General features: G+C 37.0%; 1 protein-coding gene across 2 annotated transcripts in view; it reads left to right on the top strand.

Annotated features, from left to right (window-relative positions):
• Positions 1 to 20,439, top strand: part of COMMD1 (copper metabolism domain containing 1) — a 189,480-nt gene that overhangs the window by 144,056 nt on the left and 24,985 nt on the right. The window lies entirely within an intron of this gene.

The raw sequence follows: 20,439 nt of genomic DNA, 5'->3' as shown, positions 1-20,439 counted from the left end.
AAACTCTCTTCCCTACAGTAGGTAATAATTGAAATTTCTGTTCAGATCTTTTAATTTTATCTGGGCTGCATAGAATCTGTCCCATGCACACAGAATTTATCAGTCAAGTATTTCAGAAGAGTTTATATGCAGAATGTGGAGTTTAGTCCTTATCCTAGTGCTGCTAATAATACATCTGCTAGGTATTGTTGTGTCATCAGCATCAGTAGTAAAATAATACATTGCCCACCAACCATATTCAATTTACAAGGTACAGAACAAGTAACAAAGGCTCACCTGTTTAACCAGCTGCTGTTGAGTAAAGATGAAATTATTAAACACTTCACACCTGAACCGTCCCTGGATAATAAACTTACTCTAATTGAGATCCACACTTTGAGTTGTTTTTCCAATAGCAGGTATGCACTTGTATAGATCTACTGTACATATTCTTGTGTCTGGTGGCATGTGTTCATAAGGAAAAATCTTCAACTACTAAATAATGTTTTAAACCTGACATTTCACATTTATATTCTTTACACTATGTTTTCCATTGTGGTGTTTTTTTTTCTTCCTATATTTACAACTCAAATTCTCTGGACTCAAAAGATTGTTCCAAATACTAACATTAGTTGCATCTAAGATTATAAAAATATTCCCTTCCAAAAAGTGGAGGAAAGCCAGGGGTGAGGAATTCAAATCCTAAATAATTTCTATGTGTGATGAACTTCTATTCATGAACTTCTATTCACAAATGAGCATGGGGTTGGCCCTAGTGAGGAGCTCTGATAGGTCCATAATGTTGATTTGGAAAGCCACTGAAGACCATCTTGGAGCAGAAGAATATAGACATTTAGATAAATTGCTTACTGTGAAAACATTGGGTGGTTACAGAGTTGTTGAACTCAAAACAATATGTCATTACTTAGAGTGCTGTGCTGACTAAAGAATAAAGATGAATTGCTGTGGTTCTTGTCTCCAAAGAACTGTGAAGAGTTTAAGATTTTGCCTTACTTGCAAGCTAAAAGGTTAGTTGCTACAGTTTTATGGATGCTGGCAGATTCCTGGGTCAAAGGCAAAAGACTTTACTACTACTTGTACTAGTAGTAGGAGTAGCCAGAGCATCAACATTTGCACCATTTGTCCAAGCCCCAATTCTAGCAGAGTGATGCTGAGAGGGGGTCATGTAATCCTGCATGTGTAGTTGGGTATGTTATAGGAGAGGAGCCCTAACCCCTCGATGGAGACACTATCTTGTTAATACTAGACAGTAACCAACCCTGCCCTCTCTTGGGAAGGGTGATTATCTTCCAAAGTGGCTTGCTATATGAGCATTTTTGAAAAGCTGGTCTTGAAAGAGCAGTCAGTGCCTCAGAGTACAAACCATCCATAAATGTGAGAGACCTGTGGAGAATTGTCTCCCTGTGGTGTCCTTTAAGGTTTCTTTTAAAACAAAATATTACATGGATCAACCAATACATGAATATGTTTTTTCCATTTGCTTTTAAAACATTATTCGACCAATACCTTCCATCTCTTTGGCACATTTAAAGCCTATTCACATCTATTTTTGTGTTCTTCTCAATCTCTCTATAAAAGTTATAGAGCAAGTGAACCCAACGTTTAAAAGATGAGAAATTGAGAAAGAGTATTTTAGCTGTGTAAGTATTCTGATTGCCAATCATACATTCTTTACTAAATCTAGTATTGAAAGTTTCCACAGTCTTGGCATATTTCTTGGTCATTTTGTCTATTTGAAACACCATAAAAATAAAATTAGAATTCTTTTAAAACAACCATAAACCAAGTTATCATTTCTTATTTTCATACTGGGAGATGTTAGATTTTCTTTAATTCAATTTATCCCTGCCAAGTGCATTGGAGATGTTCAATAAATACTTCTTAAATGGTTAAATGAATGAATAAGACAGTTTTTCTAATAATAAAATCAAATTATCAAGTTCAAGAGGATAGGACTAGATTCCTTAAAGCAACATTAATTACTCTAAATTGCATGTTTGCTATAATTTTTTTATAATTTTCAATTTTGGTATCATTAATGTACAATTACATGAGCAACATATGGTTACTAGACTGCCCCCATTATCAGGTCCCTACCACATACCCCATTACAGTCACTGTCCATCAGAGTAATAAGATGCTATAGAATCACTACTTGTTTTCTCTGTGTTATACTGCCTTCCCCATGCGCCCACCCCGCATTATGTGTGCTAATCATAATGCCCCTTTGTCCCCCTTGTCTCTCCCTTTCCACCCATCCTCACCAGTCCCTTCCCTTTGGTAACTGTTAGTCCATTCTTGGATTCTGTGAGTCTGCTGCTGTTTTTTTCTTTCAGTTTTTCCTTTGGTCTTAAGTGCCACAGATGAGCGAAATCATTTGATACTTGCCTTTTTCCGCCTGGCTTATTTCACTGAGCATAATACCCTCTAGCTCCATCCATGTTGTTGCAAATGGTAGGATATGTTTTCTTCTTACGGCTAAATAATATTCCATTGTGTATATGTACCACATCTTCTTTATCCATTCATCTACTGATGCTTCCATATCTTGGCTATTGTAGATAGTGCTGCGATAAACATAGGGATGCAAATGTCTTCAAACTGGGCTCCTGCACTCTTAGGGTAAACTCCTAGGAGTGGAATTCCTGGGTCCAATGGTATTTCTATTTTTAGTTTTTTGAGAAACCTCCATACTGCTTTCCACAATAGTTGAACTAATTTACATTCCCACCAGCAGTGTAGGAGGGTTCTCCTTTGTCCACATACTTGCCAGCATTTGTTTTTTGTCTTTTGAATGTTGGCCATCCTAACTGATATGAGGTGATATCTCATTGTGGTTTTAATTTGCATTTCTCTTATGACTAGCGATGTGGAGCATCTTTGTGTCTGTTGGCCATCTGAATTTCTTCTTTGGAAAAGTGTCTGTTCAGATCTTCAGCCCATTTTTTAATTGTATTATTTGCATTTTGTTTGTTGAGGTGCGTGAGCTCCTTATGTGATTTGGATGTCAACCCCTTGTCGGATATGTCATTTATGAATATATTCTCCCATACTGTAGGATGTCTTTTTGTTCTACTGATAGTGTCCTTTGCTGTACAGAAGCTTTTTAGTTTGATATAGTCCCACTTGTTCATTTTTGCTTTTGTTTCCCTTGCCCAGGGAGTTCATGAACAAGTTGCTCATGTTTATGTCTAAGAAATTTTTGCCTATGTTTTTTTCTAAGAGTTTTATGGTTTCATGACTTACATTCAAGTCTTTGATCCATTTTAATTTTACTTTTGTGTATGGGGTTAGACAATAATCCAGTTTCATTCTCTTACATGTAGCTGTCCAGTTTTGCCAACACCAGTTGTCATTTCCCCGTTGTATATACATGGCTCCTTTATCATGTATTAATTGATGATATATGCTTGGGTTAATATCCGGACTCTCTATTCTGTTCCACTGGTCTATGGGTCTGTTCTTGTGCCTGTACCGAATTGTCTTGATTACTGTGGCTTTGTAGTAGAGCTTGAAGTTGGGAAGCAAGATCCCTCCTATTTTATTCTTCCTTCTCAGGATTACTTTGGCTATTCGGGGTCTTTTGTGGTTCCATATGAATTTTAGAACTATTTGTTCCAGTTCATTGAAGAATGCTGTTGGTGTTCTGATAGGCATTGTATTGAATCTGTAGATTGCTTTAGGCAGGATGGGCATTTTGACAATATTAGTTCTTCCTACCCAAGAACATGGGATGAATTTCCATTTGTTAGTGTCCTCTTTAATTTCTCTTAAAGTGTCTTGTAGAATTCAGGGTATAGGTTTTTCACTTACTTGGTTAGGTTTATTCCTAGGTATTTTATTCTTTTTGATGCAATTGTGAATGGAATTGTTTTCCTGATTTCTGTTTTTGCTAGTTCATCATTGGTGTATAGGAATGCAACAGATTTCTGTATATTAATTTTGTATCCTGCGACTTTGCTGAATTCAGATATTAGTTCTAGTAGATTTAGAGTGAATTCTTTAGGGTTTTTTATGTGCAGTATCATGTCATCTGCAAACAGTGATGGTTTGACTTCTTCCTTACCAATCTGGATGCCTTTTATTTCTTTGTGTTGTCTAATTGCCATGGCTAGGCCCTCCAGTACTATGTTGAATGAAAGCAGGAAGAGTGGGCATCCTTGTCTTGTTCCCAAACTTAGGGGAAAAGCTTTCAGATTCTCACTGTTAAATATGATGTTGGCTGTGGGTTTGTCATCTATGGCCTTTATTATGTTGAGGTACTTGCCCTCTATACCCATTTTGTTGAGAGTTTTTATCATGAATGGATGTTGAATTTTGATGAATGCTTTTTCAGCATCTATGGAGATGATCAGGTGGTTTTTGTCCTTTTTGTTGATGTGGTGTATGATGTTGATGGATTTTCCAATGTTGTACCATCCTTGCATCTCTGGGATGAATCCCACTTGATCATGGTGTATGATCCTCTTGATATATTTTTCAAGTCAGTTTGGTAATGTTTTGTTGAATATTTTTGCATCTACATTCATCAGGGGTATTGGTCTATAGTTTTAGAATTTTTTATGTACAAATTAACTTAAGAATCTCATATAAATTCTAACACCAGTGTGAGCATTTTTAGCATTTTTTACTTGATTAGTATGGCCACTTGAATTACTGATTTTATTTTTAATCCCTGAAAATTTTACTTGACTCTTCTTCAAATCTATCTGGTCATTAAAATTATATATTATTCCTTATTCTGTATCTTGTGATTACATTTTTTGAACTTCTTGAAGGTCAAATTCCCATTTAGTTTCTGCTTATTCTCACTCATGGTGATTGTATTAGTCAATGTTCTCCAGAGAAACAGAACTAATAGGGTAATATATAGATACAGAGGTAAGAGGAGATTTGTTATAGGAATTGGCTCACACAGTTAGACATCCCACCATCTGCAGTCTGCAAGCTGTAGAACCAGAAAAGCCAGTGGTATAATTCAGTCTGAGTTTGAAGACCTGAGAACCAGGGGAGCCAGTAGTATAACTCCCAATACAAGGCCAAAGGTTTGAGAACCAGGTGCTCCCATGTCCAAGGGCAGGAGAAGACAGTTGTCCCAGCTCAAGGAGAGAGAGAAAATTCATTTTTCCTCCTCCTTTTTGTACTGTTGAGCTCTGATTAGTTTGGATGATGCCTGTCCACATTGTTGAGGGCAGATCTTTACTCAGTCTAACTTAGATGCTGATCTCTTCTGGAAACACCCTCACAGATACACCCAGAAATAATGTTCTGCCAGCTATCTTGATGTCCCTTAACTAGTCAAGTTGACACATAAAATTAACCTTTAGATGTGGGGGTTTTTTTCTTTCTGTGTTGTGTAATTGGGGATGGAGATTTTATGTGTTCTCTCTGTTTCCTTCCCTTATGGGAAGCAGATTTTTGGCTTGTTCACCTTTTTCTGAGGAGAAGGAATTGTGAAGGTTGTAGCTTTATTTAGGAATCTCAATTCTCTCTGACAAGTATGGACTAAGGCTTTGTCTTCTGTATTGTGTGAATTAAAATCCATTGATTTTCAGCTCTTTGGTTTTTGCCACCTTGCTTTTTTATAAGCCTAGGTATTTATTTTAAAAGATACGTATTTATCCAACATTTCTAAATGATTTTTAAGGGAGATTTTATGTCTTGTAAAGGAGATTGCCCACTATGTTCTCAGAAACTCAAGTCTTCAGTTACTTTAACCCTATAGTATTATTAAAGTTATTCTGCACTGGATGAATGTAAATACTTAATTCCAAGGAACATAATTAGCCCCATTATGTCAGTATCTGTCTTTGTAAAAATATACGCTATTTTTAATGTGGCAAGTGGATGATGAAGATTGAAATTCTATCAATAGAATGCAGAAATTCAAAATACATGAGTCAAAACTAATTATAACTCCCAGCTACCATGACCCAGAAAATTATGTGACATTTTGTATGCACTTACTTTAAAGGGAACCTGAAATTGTTATTTTCATTTGAAATGCTCTTTCAAGAATAATATTCAGATAATGAGGCTATGATATTTATTTAATTGTTAATTTGTTTTTTTTTCATCTGCTCAAAAATTTTTATTTTGTACTATTATGTATCAGATATTATTCTAGAGATGGGAGATAAAGGAGTAAACAAAACAGACAAAGTCTCTGTCCTCATGAAACTTACAACCTAGTGGAGTACACAGAAGATAACAAGTAGACAAATATAAATACAAATAAGGATATAGAGGATAACTGGTGAGTAGGTAGGGGGCTGTTTTAAATAGACTGGTCAAGAAAAGGTTCTCTCAAGTGATATTCGACACCTCAGTGAAATGATAAATGATTCTATCCAGCTATCTGGGGAAGAGTGTCTTAGATGGAGTGAACAACAAGTGCAGAGGCCCTGATGGAGAAATTAATTTGGTGGATGTGAGGAAGAGCAAGAAGGCCAGTGTGGCTAGAGCAGAGAGTGGTAGAGGAGATAGAGTAGAAACATATGCAGGAGTCATGTCAGGTAGTGCTTTCTAAACTATAGTATGAAGTTTAAATTTAATTTTAGTTGCAGTGAGAGGTCATCGGTGAGTTCTTAAGCTGGGGAGTAACAATGTTCCCATTTATTTGTTCATCTATGCGCTAGATCTTTTATGGTAATATAAAACACATACAAAATAAAACATACAAAATAAATGTATGGCTTAGTAAATTATTATAAAGTTAGCCCCCTTGTAACTATAACCCAGATGGAAAAAAAGAATTCTTCCATATACCCCAAGAGCTCCTCTGTGTGCCCCAATTCGATCTTAACTTTCTCCTTCTACCCATAAGTAACCATTACCTTAACTTTTTTTTATAGTGAATTATGTTTAACTTTTTTTTTTCCAGAGGACATCACTCATATTTATTGATCATATGGTTGTTAACAACAGTAAAATTCTGTATAGGGGACTCAATGCACAATCATTAATCAGCCCCAAGCCTGATTCTCAATAGTATCCAATCTTCTGAAGCATAATGAACAAGTTTTCACATGGTGAACAAGTTCTTACATAGTGAATAAGTTCTTACATGGTGAACAGTGCAATGGCAGTCATCACAGAAACTTTCGGTTTTGATCACGCATCATGAACTATAAACAATCAGGTCAATTATGATTATCCGTTTGAATTTTATACTTGATTTATATGTGAATCCCACATTTCTCCCTTATTATTATTGTTATTATTATTATTATTATTATTATTTATTTAATAAAATGCTGAAGTGGTAGGTAGATGCAAGATAAAGGTAGAAAACATAGTTTAGTGCTGTAAGAGGGCAAATGTAGATGATCAGGTGTGTGCCTATGGACTAAGTATTAATCCAAGCTAGACAAGGGCAACAAAACATCCACGGATGCAGAAGATTTCCCTCAAAACAGAGGGGTAAGGTTCTGAGCCTCACCTCTGTTGATCCCCAATTTCTCACCTGATGTCCTCCCTGCAACTGTGCCTGTCTTAGGTTGTTCCTCCCTTGAGGAATCTTACCTGTCTCTGGCTAACCAGCTGTCTTCCAAGGCCATACAGGGAAATGTAAAGTTGGTAAGTGAGAGAGAAGCAATATTCTTTGAAAGGGTTAGCTTTTTACTTCTTTGCAGATTTATGCCCTGTGGCCTCTATGCCCAGCATTTGTCTTGAGGTATCTTTACCACTTGGAAGAATTATGATACTTGGTAATTTTCGATATGAGGCATGAATTCTACTAAAGGGTTGTAATTAGGAAGGAAGAAGAAAAGCTATAGAAGTAGCAGACAGAAGAAAACATGGGAAGATTGATTATTTCTTTGACATATCTTCTTGTAGAGTAACATAAGCATGTATAGGTTTTAACAAACTACTAATTAAATTGCATACACACATTAACAGAATAGGAATACAGATACATAACAAAAGCAGACCTACAATTACCAGCCATATCCAGTGAAACCAAGAAAACCAGTTAGATACCCTAGGCATTTGTGAAAACATATCAATAATATGATGGATATTGTCTAACTGAATTTGAATAGTTTGAGAAAAATCAGACAAATTAAAACAACACATTCCTGGGAACTGTTCACATCCCATACGTTCTTTTAACAGTAGATAGTCTGTAGTCGCGCAGTTTTGGAGCACTGCAACTTGCACTTCTCCTAATTCTTGGTTGAGTTCCAACAGTATAGAGCCAGTCAAATTTGTTGTTTTACAGTATGCACAGGCCAGCTTAGATATCTCCTTCTTCATTCCAATGGCAAGTCCAGGAACCAGCGGGATGAATGCAGTTACAACTGCAGCAGCACCAGGAACTTTGTTGAAGTTTTTTGATGTTCATCTTCTGGAATGACTCTTCCAGAGGATGTTGATGCTGGAAGTTCTTCTTCATATCGTATCTTAATTCATTTTCTGGGTAGCCAAAATAGGCTTTGATCCTCTGTATAAACACAAACAAACCCTTTACCTACACTTTGATATGACCTTTATACCATTGTGAAGAACCTATTGGGGACCACCACACAGGAACTGCTTTTTTTTTTTAAGAGAAAGAAATAATCTCAGAAAAACGTACTTTCATAGCTGATCATCCGAGACCCTTTAAAAGATCAAAATTAAGGATATGTAAAGCATGCATTAATTGTTGATTTGCAGTTAATTTTATCCTATCAGGGAGTAATCCCCCTTTTTTTGTTATCATTAATCTACAATTACATGAAGAATATTATGTTTACTATGCTTTCCCCTACATCAAGTACCCCCGACAAACCCCATTAGTCACTGTCCATCAGCATAGCAAAATGTTGTAGAATCACTACTTGTCTTCTCTGTATTGCACCACCTTCCCCTTTCCCCACCCCCCACATTATACATGCTATAATAATACCCCCTTTCTTCTTCCCCATCCTTATACCTCTGTACCCTCCCATTCTCCCCAGTCTCTTTCCTTTTGGTAACTGTTAGTCCATTCTTGGGTTCTGTGATTCTGCTGCTGTTTTGTTCCTTCAGTTTTTCCTTTGTTCTTATACTCCACAGATGAGTGAAATCATTTGGTATTTGTCTTTCTCCACTTGGCTTATTTCACTGAGCATAATACCCTCTAGCTCCATCCATGTTGTTGCAAATGGTAGAATTTGTTTTCTTCTTACGGCTGAATAATATTCCATTGTGTATATGTACCACATCTTCTTTATCCATTCATCTACTGATGGACACTTAGGTTGTTTCCATTTCTTCTGCGATAAACATAGGCGTGCATCTCTCTTTTTCAAACTGGAGTGCTGCATTCTTAGGGTAGATTCCTAGAAGTGGAATTCCTGGGTCAAATGGTAAGTCTATTTTGAGCATTTTGAGGAATCTCCATACTGCTTTCCACAATGGTTGAACTAATTTACATTCCCACCAGCCGTGTAGGAGGGTTCCCCTTTATCCACAGCCTCGCCAACATTTGTTGTTGTTTGTCTTTTGGATGGTAGCCATCCTTACTGGTGTGAGGTGATACCTCATTGTAGTTTTAATTTCCATTTCTCTGATAATTAGCAATGTGGAGCATCTTTTCATGTGTCTGTTGGCCATCTGTATTTCTTTTTTGGAGAACTGTCTGTTCAGTTCCTCTATCCATTTTTTAATTGGATTGTTTGTTTTTTGTTTGTTGAGGTGGGTGAGCTCTTTATATGTTTTGGACGTCAAGCCTTTTTCGGATCTGTCATTTTCAAATATATTCTCCCATACTGTAGGGTTCCTTTTTTTTCTATTGATGGTGTCTTTTGCTGTACAGAAGCTTTTCAGCGTAATATAGTCCCATTTGTCCATTTTTGCTGTTGTTTTCCTTGACCGGGGATGGATGTTCAAGAAGAGGTCACTCATGTTTATGTCTTAAAGGTTTTTGCCTGTTTTTTTCTAAGAGTTTTATGGTTTCATGACTTACATTCAGGTCTTTGATCCATTTTGAATTTACGTTTGTGTATGGGGTTAGATAATGGTCCAGTATCATTCTCCTGCATGTAGCTTTCCAGTTTTGCCAGCACCATCTGTTGACGAGACTGTCATTTCACCATTGTATATCCATGGCTCCTTCATCAAATTTTAATTGACCACATATGTTTGGGTCAATGTCTGGAGTCTCTAATCTGTTCCACTGGTCTGTGGCTGTGTTCTTGTGCCAGTACCAAATTGTCTTGATTACTATGGCTTTGTAGTAGAGCTTGAAGTTGGGGAGTGAGATCCCCCCTACTTTATTCTTCTTTCTCATGATTTCTTTGGCTATTCGGGATCTTTGGTGTTTCCATATGAATTTTTGAATAATTTATTCCAGTTCATTGAAGAATGCTGTTGGTAATTTGATAGGGATTGCATCAAATCTGTATATTGCTTTGGGTAGGATGGCCATTTTGACGATATTAACTCTTCCTAGCCACGAGCATGGGATGAGTTTCCATTTGTTAGTGACCCCTTTAATTTCTCTTAAGAGTGACCTGTAGTTTTCAGGGTATAGGTCTTTCACTTCTTTGGTTAGGTTTATTCCTAAGTATTTTATTCTTTTTGATGCAATTGTGAATGGAATTGTTTTCCTGATTTCTCTTTCTATTGGTTCATTGTTAGTGTATAGGAAAGCTACAGATTTCTGTGTGTTAATTTTGTATTCTGTAACTTTGCTGTATCCCAATATCAGTTCTAGTAGTTTTGGAGTGGAGTCTTTAGGGTTTTTTATGCACAATATCATATCATCTGCAAATACTGACCGTTTAACTTCTTCTTTACCAATCTGGATTCCTTGTATTTCTTTGTTTTGTCTGATTGCCATGGTAGGACCTCCAGTACTATGTTAAATAACAGTGGGGAGAGTGGGCATCCCTGTCTTGTTCCCGATTGCAAAGGAAAAGCTTTCAGCTTCTCGCTGCTCAGTATAATGTTGGCTGTGGGTATATCATATATGGCCTTTATTATGTTGAGGTATTTCCTCTCTGTTCCCATTTTGCTGATTGTTTTTATCATGAATGGATGTTGAGTTTTGTCAAATGCTTTTTCAGCATCTATGGAGATGATCATGTAGTTTTTGTCCTTTTTGTTGATGTGGTGAATGATTGCGATGGATTTTCCAATGTTGTACCATCCTTGCATCCCTGGGATGAATCCCACTTGGTTATGGTGTATGATCCTTTTGATATACTTTTGAATTTGGTTTGCTAATATTTTATTGCGTATCTTTGCATCTACATTCATCGGGGATATTGGTCTGTAATTTTCTTTTTTGGTGGGGTCTGTGCCTGGTTTTGGTATCAGAGTGATGTTGGCTTCATAGAATGGGTTTGGGAGTATTCCCTCCTCTTCTGTTTTTTGGAAAACTTTAAGGAGAATGGGTATTATGTCTGCTCTATGTGTCTGATAAAATTTTGAGGTAAATCTGTCCGGCCCGGGGGTTTTGTTCTTGAGTAGCTTTTTGATTATCGTTTCAATTTCTTTGCTGGTAATTGGTTTGTTTAACTTTTGTGTTTCTTCCTTAGTCAGTGTTGGAAGGGTGTATTTTTCTAGGAAGTTGTCCATTTCTTCTAGGTTTTCCAGCTTATTAGCATATAGGTTTTCATAGTAGTCTTTAATAATTATTTGTATTTCTGTGAAGTCTGTCATGATTTTTCCGTTCTCATTTCTGATTCTGTTGATTTGTGTTGTTTCTCTTTTTCTTGTAATAAGTTTGGCTAGAGGCTTATCTATTTTGTGTATTTTCTCAGAGAACCAGCTCTTGGTTTCATTGATTTTTCCTATTGTTTTATTCTTCTCAATTTTGTTTATTTCTTCTCTGATCTTTATTATGTCCCTCCTTCTGGTGACTTTAGGCCTCATTTGGTCTTCTTTTTCCAGTTTCGATAATTGTGATGTTAGACTATTCATTTGGGATTGTTCTTCCTTCTTCAAGTGTACCTGAATCGCTATATACTTTCCTCTTAAGACTGCTTTCACTCCGTCCCACAGAGGTTGGGGCTTTGTGTTGTTGTCATTTGTTTCTATATATTCCTTGATCCCTATTTTAATTTGTTCATTGATCCATTGATTATTTAGGAGCATGTTGTTAAGCCTTCATGTATTTGTGAGTCTTTTTGTTTTCTTTGTAGAATTTATTTCTAGTTTTATACCTTTGTGTTCTGAAAAATTGGTTGGTACAATTTCAATATTTTGGAATTTACTGAGGCTCTTTTTGTGAGCTAGTATGTGGTCTATTCTGGAGAATGTTCCATGTGCACTTGAGAAAAATGTATATCCTGTTGCTTTTGGATGTAGAGTTCTATAGATGTCTATTAGGTTCTGCTGTGTTGTTCAGTGCCTCCGTGTCTTTACTTATTTTCTGCCCAGTGGATCTATCCTTTGGGGTGAGTGGCGTGTTGAAGTCTCCTAAAATGAATGCATTGCATTCTATTTTCCCCTTTAGTTCTGTTAGTATTTGTTTCACGTATGCTGGTGTTCCTGTGTTGGGTGCATTATATTTGGAATGGTTATATCCTTTTGTTGGACTGAGCCCTTTATCATTATGTAGTGTCCTTCTTTATCTCTTGTTACTTTCTTTGTTTTGAAGTGTATTTTGTCTTATTTTAGTACGGCAACCCCTGATTTCTACTTGTTGTTATTTGCCTGAAATATTTTTTCCATCTCTTGACTTTTAGTCTGTGCATGTCTTTGGGTTTGAGGTGAGTTTCTTGTAAGCAGCATATAAATGGGTCTTGGTTTTTTATCCATTCTAATACTCTGTGTCTTTTGATTGGTGCAGTAAGTCCATTTACATTTAGGGTGACTATTGAGAGATGTGTACTTATTGCCATTACAGGCTTTAAATTCGTGGTTCAAGGTTAGCCTCTTTATATCTTACTGCCTAACGTAGCTCGCTTATTGAGCTGTTGTATACACTTTCTGGAGATTCTTTTCTTCTCTCCCTTCTTATTCCTCCTCCTCCATTCTTCATATGTTGGGTATTTTGTTCTGCGCTCTCTTTAGGAGTGCTCCCATCTAGAGCAGTCCCTTTAAGGTGCCCTGTAGAGGTGGTTTGTTGGAAGCAAATTCCCTCAACTTTTGCTTGTCTGGGAATTGTTTAATCCTGCCATCATATTTAAATGATAGTCGTGCTGGATACAGTATCCTTGGTTCAAGGCCCTTCTGTTTCATTCCATTAAATATATCATGCCATTCTCTTCTAGCCTGTAGGGTTTCTGTCGAGAAGTCTGATGATAGCCTGATGGGTTTTCCTCTATAGGTGACCTGTTTTGTCTCTAGCTGCCTTTAAAACTCTTTCCTTGTCCTTGATCTTTGCCATGTTAATTATTATGTGTCTTGGTGTTGTCCTCCTTGGATCCTTTCCGTTGGGGGTTCTTTGTATTTCCGTGGTGTGTTCGATTATTTCCTCCCCCTGTTTGGGGATGTTTTCAGCAATTATTTCTTCAAAGACACTTTCTATCCCTTTTCCTCTCTCTTCTTCTTCTGGTACCCCTATAATATGGATATTGTTCCTTTTCGCTTGGTCACACAGTTCTCTTAATATTGTTTCTTTCCTGGAGATGCTGTAATCTCTTTCTGTGTCAGGTTCTATGCGTTCCTGTTCTCTGGTTTCTATTCCATCAATGGCCTCTTGCATCTTATCCATTCTGCTCATAAATCCTTCCGGAGTTTGTTTCACTTCTGTAATCTCCTTCCTGGAATCTGTGATCTCCCTCCAGACTTCATCCCATTGCTCTTGCATATTTCTCTGCATCTCCGTCAGTATGTTTATGATTTTTATTTTGAATTCTTTTTCAGGAAGACTGGTTAGGTCTGTCTCCTTCTCTGGTGTTGCCTCTGTGATCTTGGTTTGCCTGTAATTTTGCCTTTTCATGGTGATAGAAATAGTTTGCAGAGCTGGAACGAGTGACGGCTGGAAGAACTTCCCTTCTTGTTGGTTTGTGGCCTTCCTCTCCTGGGAGAACAGCGACCTCTAGTGGCTTGTGCTGGGCAGCTGCGCGCAGACAGGGCTTCTGCTTCCTGCCCTGCTGCTATGAAGTTTATCTCCGCTGTCGCTGTGGGTGTGGCCTGGCTGTTGCTGCTGCTCCAAAATGGTGGAGCTGTGTTGGAGGGGGAGCGGCCGGGAGGGTATTTATCTCCGTAAGGGGCCTCCGTGCCCCCTGCTGTCCAGGGGGTTTCCCCAGATTCCCTACCTCTGTACTAAGTGGCCTGCCCTGCCCCTTTAAGACTTCCAAAAAGCACTTGCCAAAAGAAAACCACAAACAGAAACAAAACCAAAAAAACAAAACAAAACAAAACCAAAAAAAAATGGCTGCTTGCTTTTCTTTGTTTTCCAGCCCTGGCCTCAGGCACCCGCTCACTCATCTTAGTGCCCTGTTTCTCCAGTATCCAGGATCCCACGCATGTACTGTGTCTGTGCTCTGGTCCGGATGGCTGGGGATGGGTGTTCAGCTGTCCTGGGCTCCCTCTACTCCTGCTGGGAGCTGGGGGTAGGGGTGCTCATTCCCGCCCGGCCGGGGCTTGTATCTTACCCCCTTCGCGAGGCAGTGGGTTCTCGCCAGTGTGGATGTGGTCTGGATGTTGTCCTGTGTCCTCTGGTCTCTATTGTAGGGAGAGTTGTTTTTGTTATATTTGTATAGATATATGTGGTTTTGGGAGGAGATTTTCGCTGCTCTACTCATGCTGTAATCTTGGCTCCGCCCCTCATTAATTTGTTTTTAATAAAATTTCTCTGAACACATCTCGGGCAAGGGAAACAAAAGCAAAAATGAACAAATGGGACTACATCAACCTGAAAAGCTGTACAACAAAGGACACCATCAGCAGAACAAAAATGCGTTCTACAGTATGGGAGAATATATTTGTAAGTTACATATTCGACAAGGGGTTAACATCCAAAATATATAAAGAACTCACACGCCTAAACACACAAAAAGCAAATAACCCGAATAATGGCAGAGTATATGAGCAGACACTTCTCCAAAGAAGAAATTCAGATGGCCGATAGGCACTGAAAAGATGCTCAACATCGCTAATTATCAGAGAAATGCAAATTTAAACCACAATGAGATATTACCTCACACCAGTTAGTATGGCCAGCAGCGAAAAGACTTAAGAACCACAAATGCTGGTGAGGACACAGAGGAAGGAGAACCCTCCTACACTGCTGGTGGGAATGTAAACTGGTTCAACCATTGTGGAAAGCAATATGGAGGTTCCTCAAAAAACTCAAAATAGAAATACCATTTGACCCGGAAATTCCACTCCCAGGAATTTACCCAAAGAATACAAGTTCTAAGATGTAAAAAGACATATGCATCCCTATGTTTATTGCAGCACTATATGTAATAGCCAAGAAATTTTTTATTAAGGTATTATTGATATACAATCTTATGAAGGCTTCACATGAAAATCAATGTGGTTATTACATTCACTCATATTATCAAGTCCCCCCATACCGCATTGCAGTTGCTGTCCATCAGTATAGTAAGATGCCACAGAGTTGCTACCTGTCTTCCCCATACTACACTGTGTTCCCCATGATTCCCCCCACACCATGTGTACTAATCATAATACCCCTCAATCCCCTTCTCCCTCCCTCCCACACCCCTCCCCTTTGGTAACCACTAGTCCCTTCTTGGATTCTGTGAGTGCTGCTGTTTTGTTTGTTCAGTTTTGTTTTGCTGTTATACTCCACAAACAAGGGAAATCATTTGGTACTTGTCCTTCTCTGCCTGGCTTATTTCACTGAGCATAATATCCTCTGGCTCTTTCCATGTTGTTGCAAATAGTAGGATTTGTTTCTTACGGCTGAATAGTATTCCATTGTGTATATGTACCACATCTTCTTTATCCATTCATCTACTGATGAACACTTAGTTTGCTTCCATATCTTGGCTGTTGTAAGCAGTGCTGCAGTAAACACAGGGGTGCATATGTCTTTTTGAACCCGGGATCTTGTTTTCTTTGGGTAAATTCCTACTAGTGGAATTCCCAGGTCAAATGGTATTTCTATTTTTAGTTTTTTGAGGAACCTCCATGTTGCTTTCCACAATGGTTGAACTAATTTATATTCCCACCAGCAGTGTGGGAGGGCTCCCCTTTCTCTTCATTCTCACCAGTATTCATGGTTTTTTGTCTTTTGGATAATGTCCATTCTAACTGGTGTGAGGTGATGTGCTATCTCATTGTGGTTTTGATTTGCATTTCCCTGATGATTGGCGATGTGGAGCATTTTTTCCATGTGCCTGTTGGCCATCTGCATTTTTTCTTTGGAGAAGTGTCTGTCCAGGTCCTCCACCCATTTTTTAATAGGGTTATTTGTTTTTTGGTGGTGGAGGCATGTGAGTTCTCTATATATTTTGGATGTTCTCCCCTTATTGTATAAGTCACTTACGAATATATTCTCCCATACTGCAGGATGCCTTTTTCCTCTGCTGATGGTGTCCTTTGCTTTACAGAAGGTTTTTGGTTTGATGTAGTCCCATTTGTTCATTTTTTCTTTTGTGTCCCTTGCCCAAGGAGATGTGTTCAGGAAAAAGTTGCTCATGTTTATGTTCAGGAGATTTTTGCCTAAGTTTTCTTCTAAGAGTTTTACGGTTTCATGACTTACATTCAGGTGTTTGATCCATTTTGAGTTTACTTTTGTGTATGAACTTTGACAGTAATCCTGTAGACCTCATTTTAAGTGATCTTCTAAAGCAAATTCTTTCTGTTTATGCCTTGGTCAGACATCAGTAGAGAAAAATTGAATGGATTGGCAATTCACTGAGAATTAATATGTAGGAATTTTTTTTGTCTCATTAATATGCAATTACATGAGCAACATTGTGGTTACTAAATACCCCCCATTATCAAGTTCCCACCACATACCCCATTACAGTCACTGTCCATCAGTGTAGTAAGATGGTATAGAATCACTACTTGTCTTCTCTGTGCTATACTGCCTTCCCTGTGCTCCACCTCTGCTACCTTATGTGTGCTAATTGTAATGCCCCTTAATCCCCTTCTGATACATAAGGATTTTATGCAGTATTTAAATAAGTAGGGAATGCTAGAATGCAAAACAATAAGAAGTAACTGTCTGAGATAATCTTTCCAAAGGGTCTGAAGTAAGTACCCGAAGGAATTCTACTCCCTGGGAAATATAAATGGTTGTGTGCCCCAGTTTTCCTTTTGTAGAAATGGCTGGCTTTCTGTATGATTTGCTCTCATACCACACATGTCATATAAAGAATATGCTTCCAATGAATGTCTCCAAAGAATGCTAGGACTAGCACTGTTTGCATTGTTCACTGTTATATCTCTAGTGTCCAGTATAGTTGGCTGTAAGTAAGTTGTTGTTTGATTAAGTGAGTAACTTGTGCACTTGGTGTATGTGAATTGGTACCTGAGATATATATTTGGGTTATGTTGTGGTCAGGAGAGAAATTGTTCAGGGCCTGACCACAGTATTAGTGGAAATTTATGCAATAGACTTCCAGCAGAGAAATTGGTGTATAGTCCCAACTCTCTCTAAACAGTCACCAAGTGGGATAAAGAGCCCCTTCTCAAGTACATTTTATTTATTAAGCTCCTTTTCAAAAATTACAAAAGAATACATGCTTATAAATCTAGTGAAAAGTACAAAAATACATAAAACTTAGTAATATATCCCCCAATTCTATCAATGATAGTATTCCTGCACATTGTCTCCTTGCAAATACAAATACAATCATACTCAGAGGTTTTCAGCAGTCGTTGAATGTTTTTACCAAAATTGGATTATATCATATATACTACTGTGCTAACTTGCTTTACCTCTAAATAGGTCATGGACAACTGTCCCCATCAATAGATACAGGCATAAATAATTCTTTTTTAATAGCTGCATAATATGCCACATCCTGGTCAATTACACTCTTATTAGTGACATTCAAGATGTTTACATTTGTTGTTTTTAATTCTTGTTTTTGCCACTATAATATAGCAAGAAATATCCTTGTGTATATATATATATATATACATACACAAACACATATACACATATATATCCTTATGTACGTGTGCTTTTGTTTGCATAAGGGAACCTTAAAAGTTCAGAGTTTCTGTTGTAAGGTGTATATGTAGTTTATCTTTTAATAGTTATTGCTGGATCACTTTTCAAAAGGTTGTACTAATTCACACTTCTGCAAGAAACACATAAGATTGGTCCTTTGTCTACATCTTTACCATCCCTGGATGTTAACCTGGATTTTAAAAAATGATACCCCATTGTTGCTTTGTTCTGCAGTTTCTTGTCCACTAATGAAGTAGAGTCTTGTTAAATGTCTATTAGCCACCAGTATTTCCTCCTCTTAAATGCCTGTGCACATCCTGTGCCTTTTTTTTTCTATTGGATTGCTTGTGATTTATAAACTTAAAGAAGTTTTTTGTATTATAGGAATTTTAAATCTTATATATATTACAGCTCATTGCTCTTTTTTTACTTTGTTAATGATGATTTTTTTCTCTAAAAAGATTTTTAATTTCTGTATATTCAATTATGTCAGTCTTTTTCTTTATGCTTTTAAGTTTGCTGATTTTTTGTTAGATCAGCTCTAAAAATATTCTCCTGTGTTTTGGGGGGGGGTTTTCCTTTTCTTTTTTTGACATTAACATTAAATTTATAACCCATTAGGAATTTTTATATTGTGAAAATTGAGGGTCTGATTTCCCTTTTCTAGTAGCTAGAAAAGTGTTGCTTAGATATATACATGTACACTTATCATTGGACCTCAAAATTAATCTTGTATCCATTTATTCAATACAATTTGTGACTAGGTAGAAGGTTAAAAATTGGATAAAGAACTCCCCCCCTGAAAAAATGATCAAATTCCAAAAGTTTGTATAAATTTTTGATTTGTGATGCTGAATTTCTTACTTCTCTGTGATCCTGAAGAACAGAAAAAAGCTTTTTTACAGTTCTGAATGCATATTTTGCAGTTACCTGAACCAGGATCAAATAAATATTCTTATATTGTATTGTTTTGTATCCCCTTAAATCTGTGTTACTCTAGAGCAGGGGTTGACAACTTTTTCCTGTAAAGAACCTGAACAGAAAATATTTTAGGCTTTGTGGGCCATATGGTCTCTATCACAACTACTCAACTGTGCTATTATAATGCAAAAGCAATCACAGGCAACAAAATTAATGAGCCTGTTTTCCAATAAAACTTAAATTGAAAAAAACAGGGGCAAGCTATATTTGGTTTATGGGCTGAAATTTGCCAGTTTCTGATCTAGGCAGTACTGTCACCTTGCCTTTTCTCATCCTTCCCTTCTTCCTTTCTTCATTTTATTTTCTTTTTGAAGAGTCTACACCAATGTTATTATACAATGTCCCACTTTCTGGATACCCCAGTACTTCCTCATGTGTCATATTCTTTTTGTTCTTGTGTTTCCTGTAAAATGACACTTAAGTCTAGAGATTTGATTTGATTCAGATTAAACATTTTTTGTCAATCTTATAGGTGAAATTTTAAATGGAAGTTTTGTTCAAGGGGAAGAAGTAGAGACAATTTTTAGAGTATAGAGCTTTAGGAATGATACCTGAACTCTTAAGAGATGCAGCATCTGAGAAAAGTTTGGACAAAACAGAGGGAGTGACAAATAGTATTTCTGTGTACCGAAACAAAGGGGTTTTTAGTTTTTGTGAAGCATTTCTATTGACCATTCATTAAAGGCTGCATTATACTCAAAGTATTCAACCTACTGATATTGACTACTGGAATTCTGGTGTTTAATATCTCTATATTCTCTCCTAAATAAAGCAAATTTTAAAACTTCAAATGGTTTCTGGATTGGTTTTGTTTGTTTTTCTTTATAGGATCAGTTCAAAATGGTTCATTTGATCTTTTTTGTAAATAGGTGAAAATATGCCACCATCATGGTTTTCTGTTCTTTAGATGGCAACCATTATTTTTATACACGTCTTGTCTGACTGGTATTCTTTTAAATGCTCTATGTAAGCTCTTTAATTGTTATAACTGGCCTACACCTAGATTAGACAAGCCCAGACTTATATCTAAAATATTTTTATTTTGTAGCCTCTTCCAAACAGACTTCAGGTAAACATGAGGTAGGAAAGATGACATCAGAATAATTCCACTGATAATTGATAATTAAGGCCTTTTATCTGTATAGTTCAGAGAACTACAAGAACATTATCTCATAATTCTCAAATGGCTCTCTGACGTTGGCTGGCAAATAAGTATTACCCCAGTTTGCAGAAGTATCTTGTAGTCTTTAAAAGGTTAGAGAGCTGCTTCACATAGAGTTAAAAGCAAAAGTAGGAATGAATTTTAAAAACTGTTTCTTACTTTTTCTAGACCAATCTAAGTTCACAATTACTCTTTTTAGAACTCTAAGTATTATTATAATATAGTTTGAAATTTTTCTAATTAAAAGATAAAAACATGAAATGAAAATTTC

Source organism: Manis javanica, chromosome 1 (genome assembly GCF_040802235.1).
Source record: "Manis javanica isolate MJ-LG chromosome 1, MJ_LKY, whole genome shotgun sequence".
Classification (NCBI taxonomy): Eukaryota; Metazoa; Chordata; class Mammalia; order Pholidota; family Manidae; genus Manis; species Manis javanica.
Note: the sequence above shows the minus strand (reverse complement) of the source record. Positions and strands in the feature narration are given on the sequence as shown.